Consider the following 8501-nt stretch of genomic DNA (forward strand, 5'->3'; position numbering starts at 1 on the left):
TTAAAACATTTTCTCTTGTTTGTCTGTCTCTATATAGAAAGCTATTTCCTTTTTTTATTATGAGGGGAAAATTAAAATTTATTTCATTGGAAACTTTTCCTTCTTCCCTCCTTTCTTCTCTGTCTCTCTCCTTCCCTTCCTCTTGTAAAGGAGGAAAAAAATTTCTCCTCTACCCTCTTAAGCTTAGTAGTCAGAGCTTTCAAATTAAACTGAAAAAAAAAAGGCAGATTGACAGGAGAAAAGGTTTATTTCATATGCACACAAGAGATTTACATAGAAGAGATGCAAATCCAAAAGAAGTGGTGAGACTTGAGAGCTCCTGTACCATTTTTCCAAAAGCTGATAAATTGTGGAGAAGTGTCAAGACAAAGGAAAGGGGATTTGGACTTCTGGGGGTGATAAATTGTGGGGAGGTAAATATATGGAGAGAAACTAATGGAAAATAAAGATTATTTCAGTAAGTTTTGCTTATGCAGATTCAAGCTGGTGCTTGCTTTCCATTTCCTGTGATAAGGGTTGTTCTCTTCCTCCTGGTATGGGAGAGGGGAGGGGTACACCTTCACACAAAGGGAGATTTATGCCCTGCTTTTAGGCAGAAAGGAGGAGGGCCAGGAGCCACTCCTGTGTCTGCCATTTTTTAATTGCCTTCAGCTCAAAATAGTCCTTATGCTAAAGTGACATACTGAGTAGCATTTTCTGAACCCCTTAATAGGATGTGAGGCTGTGGGCTCCACAAAGCCTCTCCCCATCGTGTTCTGACTACTCAGAGGCCTTGCTGCTGATAGGAGTCCAAGGACAACCTCTCTTGGACTACGGGCTCTCAGAATGTGTTTTATCTGGAAATGAGACTTATTCTTCCATCGCCAGAGTGTCCCTTAAATTATTTCAAACTCAAAAGCCATAAATATAAAGCAGCCTGATGCAACTTGGTTATAACACATAACCATAATGTAGGCACTTAGATTTGAAATGTTTGAAAATAAGAATGTGGTTGGTTTTAGCTATCTATTCATAAAAGATTGGAGAGGTGTTCGTACCCCTGGGATCCAGAGAGCGCAGTGGCCACGCCTGAGGCAGTGAAGTACACTCAAGCCAGTGCTGGTGCTGCTGATCTCTGGAGAGACCTTCCTTTTGACTAGCTGATAGAAGTTGGGTTTCTTTGGAGACCCACAAACTTCCAGGACAATCACTTCCATTCCCTACCACCAGTGCCTGTCTGTTTGGAATAGTGGAATAGTGAGGATTTATAACCATTAACCCCTCCAGGAATAGGACAAGAGGTGGTATTAAAGCTTGTTAGTAGTATTTAATCATACCATATCTCAATGCAAAGCCTCACTCATTTAGAGAAAAAAATAGCTCATGTAGAGCTCACCTCTGGACCTAGAAATTCAGTCCTTAGTCAGACTAACACAGTCTAACACATACTTGACTGACAACATGGGTGTAAGTTTGAATCTCCTACTTGTGATTAATTAGTTTCCCATGGCTTGTTATGAAAAAGGTAAGTGACATGTCACTTGAAAGAAAAATACCTCATAGTTATTAAAACTTGTATTTGGTTGGCATAGAATGCATCATTAAAATATCAAAGTGTAGGTAAGTTATTGTAAACATTTCTTCTTGTATAAATATAAGGTTACTATTTCCCATGACTAACATAGACCTTAGCTTTTATAAGGGTGGAAAATAAGGTCAACATTTAAAGAAATATACATCTGGCTAATTATGTTGAGTTTTGTCTTAAGAAGTAAGGAGAAAAATAATCTCAAAGAAAAAGAAATGTGGGAAGGAGCAAGAATAAATAGAAAAAGAGAAGGGAATGGCTGTTGGTTGAGTGATCCCTCTTGGGCAGGCATTATGCTAGGCATTCTGCCCTTTGCTATTTCAGGGAGGAGAGAAGAGCAGGGATAGAAAAACTTCAAGAATAAAATGACCCCTTCTGGGGTATAATTAGCTCTTTCCCTTAAGAATCTTATATTACCTGACAACCCATCATTGTCACCAGCCAACAACAAGACAGACTGCACGGGGCATAATTGTTCTCATTTTATTTTATTTTTTATTTTTTTTTGACAGGAAGTGGGTTTTATTGGTGGGCATGAATAGGGAGGGGACAGTGTCGAGGTTCTCATGAGTGCAGAGCCCTCCATTTGTCCAAGGGGCCACAATTAGGGATGTATTTGACCCCACAGCCATCTGGGATAAGGCGCTTTTCAGTCACCATGTCTTCAAATTCATCCGCATTAAACTTAGTAAAGCCCCACTTCTTGGAGATGTGGATCTTCTGGCAGCCAGGGAACTTGAACTTGGCCCTGCGTAGGGCCTTAATCACATGTTCCTTATTCTGCAGCTTGGTATGGATGGACATGATGACTTGGCCAATCCTGGCTACTGTGCCCTGGGGCTTTCCAAAGGCGCCCTGCATACCTGTCTGCAGCCTAGATTGGAGATGGCATGAGGTCAGACCTCAATATCCACTGGAAAGGGCTGTCTCCAAGGTCCCTTAGGGCAACCCATACAATCAACAGGCTGCATACACTACCAAGGAGGCTACTGTTTGCAGCCATGGCACACTGGGCCCCTATGTTATCATTTTAAATATAAGGGAAAATACACAGAGCATGTACACAGAGGAGAGTTCCAGGCGGATTACAGGTCTCTCAGATTTGCTTTCCCTGATTTGCCTAAGCTTTTCTTTCCTGCTGATGAGAAACTTGTGAATCTACTTTTCCTATTATGAACATTATTCACTTTAATTCAATGAATATTTGCTGAGCACTTTTATGTGCAATGTTGTGTGACAGGTGAAGGAGTGAGAGAAGATCAAGGATGTGGACATCCACTAAAGAATAAACACAAGACCCACTCTACAACAAAGAAGGTATGATGTGCCCTCATACAACCAGATGTTAATTCTGATGAAAGGTTGACAGAAAGCTTCCAGAAAGGATCTTAGTGGATTATGGGAGGAGAGGGAAGGTGATTCTAGACAAAGGGACTAAAGAAAGGCAAGGAGGGTGGTGCCTGGGTGGCTCAGTCTGTTAAGCATCTGTCTTTGGCTCAGGTCATGATCCCAGGGTCCTGGATCGAGCCCCACATGGGGCTCCATGCTCAGCAGGGAGTTTGCTTCTCCCTCTTCCCCTCCCCTGCTTGTGCTCTCTCTAAAATAAATAAAATCTTTAAAAAAAAGAAAGACAAGGAGGCATGAAAGTGCCTCTCTTAGCTATGGAATTGCAAAAGCTGGGTCTGGCTGAATGTGTAACCACCTGGGTATGTAGCTTAAAAAAAAGACTGGAAAGATAGATTACATCTGGGCTTTGGTGGATTTTGAATGCCAGATAGAATGAGAATGGGCATTCCAATAAAGGTTTTTGAGCAGGGAAAGATGGAATAGAAAAGAGAGAGACTGGATGTGGAAGACCACTAAGGAGACCATCATCGTCAATAGTCTGAGTTAGAAGTTGTGTGGGAAAAAAAACATGAGACTAATAATGGAAACAAGTGTGGTCTTCAGAAAGACATTAAGGGTTGGTCAAAAGAGCTTTGGGCATGGACATCAGAAACCTGAGTTCTGTCACTTCCAAGCCATGTGACTGAACTGGTTTCTTCAGTTGCTGAGATCAACTTTCTGATTTGTAAAATGGAAGTAGTATCATAGAAGTTTTGTGAGAATGCTTTTTAAATTCTAAAATGCTATACAACTGTTCTAGATTCTGGGCATCTGGCAGTGGAATAAAACAAACAAAATGGCCTGCCATCACTGTGAGGGGGGAATAGAAAAGAAATACTGTAAGTAGGGAAAATATAGAGAGAGTTGGTAGGAATGAGCAGTAAGGAGAAAAAAAAACAGAAGAGAGAGTGGGAATATAAAATGATGAAAGAGCAGGTGGAAGTTTTAGATAAGGTGCATAGGGCAGGAGCTCGCTGTGACAGACTGGGAGGAAATGAGGAGCTTAGCATGCAGATATCTGGGGAAAATTTTCCTGGAGGAGAAAACAGAAAGTGCAAGGGTCCTGAGGCAAGAGCACCCTGGGAGTATTTGAGGAATATATGAAAACCAGTGTGCTGGAGCAGATAGATGGGAAGCCAGAGCTTAGGTAGACTTTATGGGATAAAGTAAGTACTTTGGATTTTACCCTTAGTTGAAAGAGAACTATTAGAGTTTTGAACAGAGACATGGCAAGATGTGACTTAGGTTTTAACTGTATCCTTCTGACAGTACATTGAAAAGAGAGGAAGGAGTTAAGGAGAGAAACAGGGAGATCATTTTGGAATGGTCCAGAGTGCTAACAGGTTATGGTGCTTGCATCAAGGTAGGGGCAAGGGGTTTGAAGTGTGAGAAGTGTCCAGGTCCCTGATATGTTTGAAGGTAAAGTTCACAACATTTACTGATGGACTCCAGATGGAGTGTAAGAAGAGGAAAGTCAAGAATGACTTCAAGTTTAATGAAGATGCCCTTGATTGATTTAGAGAAAACTGCAAAAGGAACTAGATTTTGTGGGAATCTTAGGGGCTCCATTTTGAACATGTTATAATTGAGATACCTGAGTGGAAATATGTGTCAGGAAGTTGGCCATGAGCCAGGAATGGAGGAGAAAGGCCACACTGGTGATGTGGAATTGTGTCATTAGCAAGTAGTTACTGAGAGGAGAAGTGAATTTTGCCAAAGTGGTTTTATTATAAAAGTGGTTTGCAAGTCCCTGAGAGTGAATAAACAAATGGACAATGAATGGTCAGACCGTATCTAAAAATAAAGCTCTGATCCATCATCTGCAGCAACCAGACTAGGAAGCCAGCCTGCTATCTTTGTGTCAGCTTATAGGAAGTCAGACCCTTGCGATATCAGCACCAAAGGGCCAGGACTTGATTAATAATTGATAGCTTTCCTAATTTTTGTCCTCACTTCCAACTTAGGACCAACCAGAGAAAGTCCAACACACCCCTAATCAATAGGATCCCCAATTCTAATTAGCTCAACTATAACTCTCCAGTGCCCCCAGGTCAACAGCTTCCAACCAAGGCACACCCAAGACCTTCTCTTTCTTCTATAAACCTTCTCCCACGTCTGCTTAACTTCAAGTCTCTCACAAATGACAGTGATGGTGGCTTGCTTATAGCAAGCTCTGAATGAATAGATTTATTTGTTCTCATTTGACTGGTCTTGGTTTTCCACACTCCCCATCATGTCTGTACATGATAGAAAAATGATCACTCCAATAGGAGATTCTCCAGGAGAAACGCAGATTTAGTTCCCTCTTTAGAGAATGCCATAATATTCACAGAAAACTGTCTTTTTGGCTTCCCTGAACTGTCAAAAAATATTTAAACTTAATATTCATCATCAATGCATTTGTATGCATCGAACAATTATGTTAATTGACTCTTTTCTGCCATGAAACAGCTGAGCCCAAACAATTATATGGCCAAGCAGTTGCCCTAATTAGTCATTTGTACAGAAATAACCAAAACAGTAATGGTCTATTTCTTTTGTGCTAATAAAGAGTTGAATTTGGCTTGGTTTAAATAATTTGTCTGAAAAATTTTTGTATCGTGATAGTGGATTTTTAAAAAACAGGTATGTTGGTAGCATTTCTATTACAAAAATTCTATAAATATTATAGTCAAAAGTCTTGAATAGAATGGCTAAAAGGTTCAGATATTTAAAAATGTGTTTTTAAAAAATATTTATCTAAACTATTTAAACTTTTTCATTATAATTATTTTTCAATACCAGATTTAAAGATTAAAAAGAAGCTGGGATTTTTTTAAGATTTTATTTATTTATTTGAAAGACAGAGAGAGTGAGTGGGGGAAGGGGCAAAGGGAGAGGAGAGAGAGAATCTCCAGCAGACTCCACGCTGAGCACAGAGCCAGACATAGGGCTGGATCTCACAACCCTGAGATCATGACCTGAGCCGAAATCGAGAGTCAGATGCTCAACCAATTGAGCCACCCAGGTGTCCCAAGAAGCTGAGATTTTATGGCTATTGAAAAAGATCCCAGTTTTGACTCAAATGAGTAAGGGGTGCCCTTGTTGGGATGAATACTGGGTGATGTACAGAATTGTTGAATCACTAAAATGTAATCAATATAACACTGTATGTTAACTATACTGGAATTAAAATTTAATACAACAAAACAAGACAAATATTTTGTGTTTGGTTTCATGAGTCTGTGGTTGGACTTTTGTTCCACTAGAGGCAAATTCCCATTAGGCAATTCTAGAGCCTGCTCTAAACTTTGGTTCCCTCATTTCTAAAGCACAGATGGTGGTATTTGCCTAATGTAACTCACAGGACTGAGTTGCAGATCTGGCAAGACAATGTATATGAAATAATTTTGAAAGGTAAGTGCTAACAGCAATGGAATTTATTACTATTAGCTCAAATTCATAGCACCTCAAAGTACCCTGGGAGTGTTTTATTTATTTTTTATTTTTTTAAGATTTTATTTATTTATTTGACAGAGAGAGACATAGTGAGAGAGGGAACACAAGCAGGGGGAGTGTGAGAGGGAGAAGCAGGCTTCCCGCTGAGCAGGGAGCCCGATGCGGGGCTCGATCCCAGGACCCTGAGATCATGACCTGAGCAGAAGGCAGACGCTTAACGACTGAGCCACCCAGGCGCCCCCCTGGAAGTGTTTTAAATACATATCTTATCCTCATGTAGAGTAAGAGATGCCAGAGTACCTTTGCTCTCCTTGGCAGGAGCATCACCTCTTCCCTTGTTTTGGTTGCTGGTCTAAAGTATCTCAACTGCCAGACATTTCCCTTTGTCCTGGGAAACATACAGAGCATGTATTGTACCAGACTAACAAGATCAGAAGGCACCCAACTTACTAACTTGGCAACATGACAGTTATGAGCTACATACACCAACGTTCAAAAATAAATTTTGAGGAGCAAAGCCACTGCATTTATTAATGGCTGTGTGTACCCGTGCGCTGTGTCCAGAGCCTCCCACCTCTTCCCAGTAGCCTGCCCCAGCATTTACAGGGACTGTGTATTATGCCCTCTGGGAGGAAACAGCTTTTTCCCAGTCTAAGGAATGCAGATAATGGGAGATGGTTCAGAATTTCTTTATGTGTAAACACAATTGAAATTCTCCAAAACAAAGAATGTTCCTTCTCTAACTAGGACTTATTTTATTAAAATCTTTGCCAAACTGGGGACCCTGTTTTTCCCCTAATTAGTGGCTTTCATACAGGTTTGCAAGTGGAGCTTCCAGAATTGTGCAGAGGAGCTGGCTACTCCATTGCTTCATTGCTTTGTGTGTCTCTGGAGGTACGCCAAGAGTCAAGGGTGCCCATCATCTCTCTCAGAGCTGTGCAGACTTCACTGTAAGCACAAACTAAACCACAGGAGAGAAATTCTTCATTTCACAAGATCTCCAAGTGATAGTTTCTAAAAGAACCTGTTTATCATTCCTCAAATGAGTTAGCAATGCTACTAGTTAACTGTTCACTGTAAAATTATGTAAACACTTGCCTGCATCCCACATTAACACCTAAGCAACCGGAATGCAGGATATGCAATATGATCCTTAACCTAATTTTTAAAATCTTAGCTTTTAAAATATATAATCATATACAACACAGATTTTAGCTTAGCATTGTACTGCTAACTAGTATTTTGTTGCACAGAGATCTGTACATAACTACTCCATTATCCTTACAAATGATGGATTTACTCCAAAAGATGATAAAGAAAACTTTAGAATAAAATCATAACCAGCCTTTGTTTTGAAGTAGTATCTTACTATTTTGTTTAATTCAAAGTAACTTCTAGATATTATGTTATTATCACTCATCATAACACAACTATGCTGCACTCAATAAAAACTGAATACCACAATATTTTATGGTACAAGTGAAGCAACAACGATATCACTTTGTCTTTTGATCTTTGTACTTGACATGCTGAGGAAGAGGCTTATGAGTTGTTTTGGATCTCCAGAATTGTGATTGTCCCAATAATTCAGCCCAAACAGGCTTCAATAAAAATATTGGGTAGAGTTTGAATTTAATTTTTCTTTAATTATATGAGTAGTTACAAATTTATTCATTTTATAATTGCCTTAATATTCTTAATCTTTTATTTTGTAGGGACAGACCACATCGAACAATTTTAAAGGCTTCTAGTGCTTCTTTAGGTCTTTATCAAGTCCTCAGTTGTCACAAAGCAGAAGAGAGTGAGAGACCAAATACACAAACAATGGCCAGATCATACATAAAAATAGAACTTTGACTCACCATTTGCACCAACCTGCCCAGGAAACCAACACCTTATCTACAACAAACCACACTGCAAGTAAGTCTGATATAAGTCATGAAGGGGATCAGAATGTGCCACCCCCAAATATGCCAGTTTGCACAAGGATTATTTTGAGCTGATGGCAATTCAGAAGCAGCAGACACAAAAAGAGTTCTCCATCCTCCCCAATCTGCCTAGAGCATAAAATTCCCATTGTGAGGTGGTCCCCCTCCCTTCTTCTGTGCTA

General features: G+C 40.0%; 1 pseudogene; it reads right to left on the reverse strand.

Moving 5' to 3' along the window:
* Nucleotides 1-2488: 2488 nt before the first annotated feature.
* LOC113917585 lies at nucleotides 2489-2584 on the reverse strand (annotated as a pseudogene).
* Between the last annotated feature and the right edge of the window lie 5917 nt (nucleotides 2585-8501).

The sequence above is a fragment of the Zalophus californianus genome, chromosome 4 (assembly GCF_009762305.2).
Source record: "Zalophus californianus isolate mZalCal1 chromosome 4, mZalCal1.pri.v2, whole genome shotgun sequence".
NCBI classification, from domain to species: Eukaryota; Metazoa; Chordata; class Mammalia; order Carnivora; family Otariidae; genus Zalophus; species Zalophus californianus.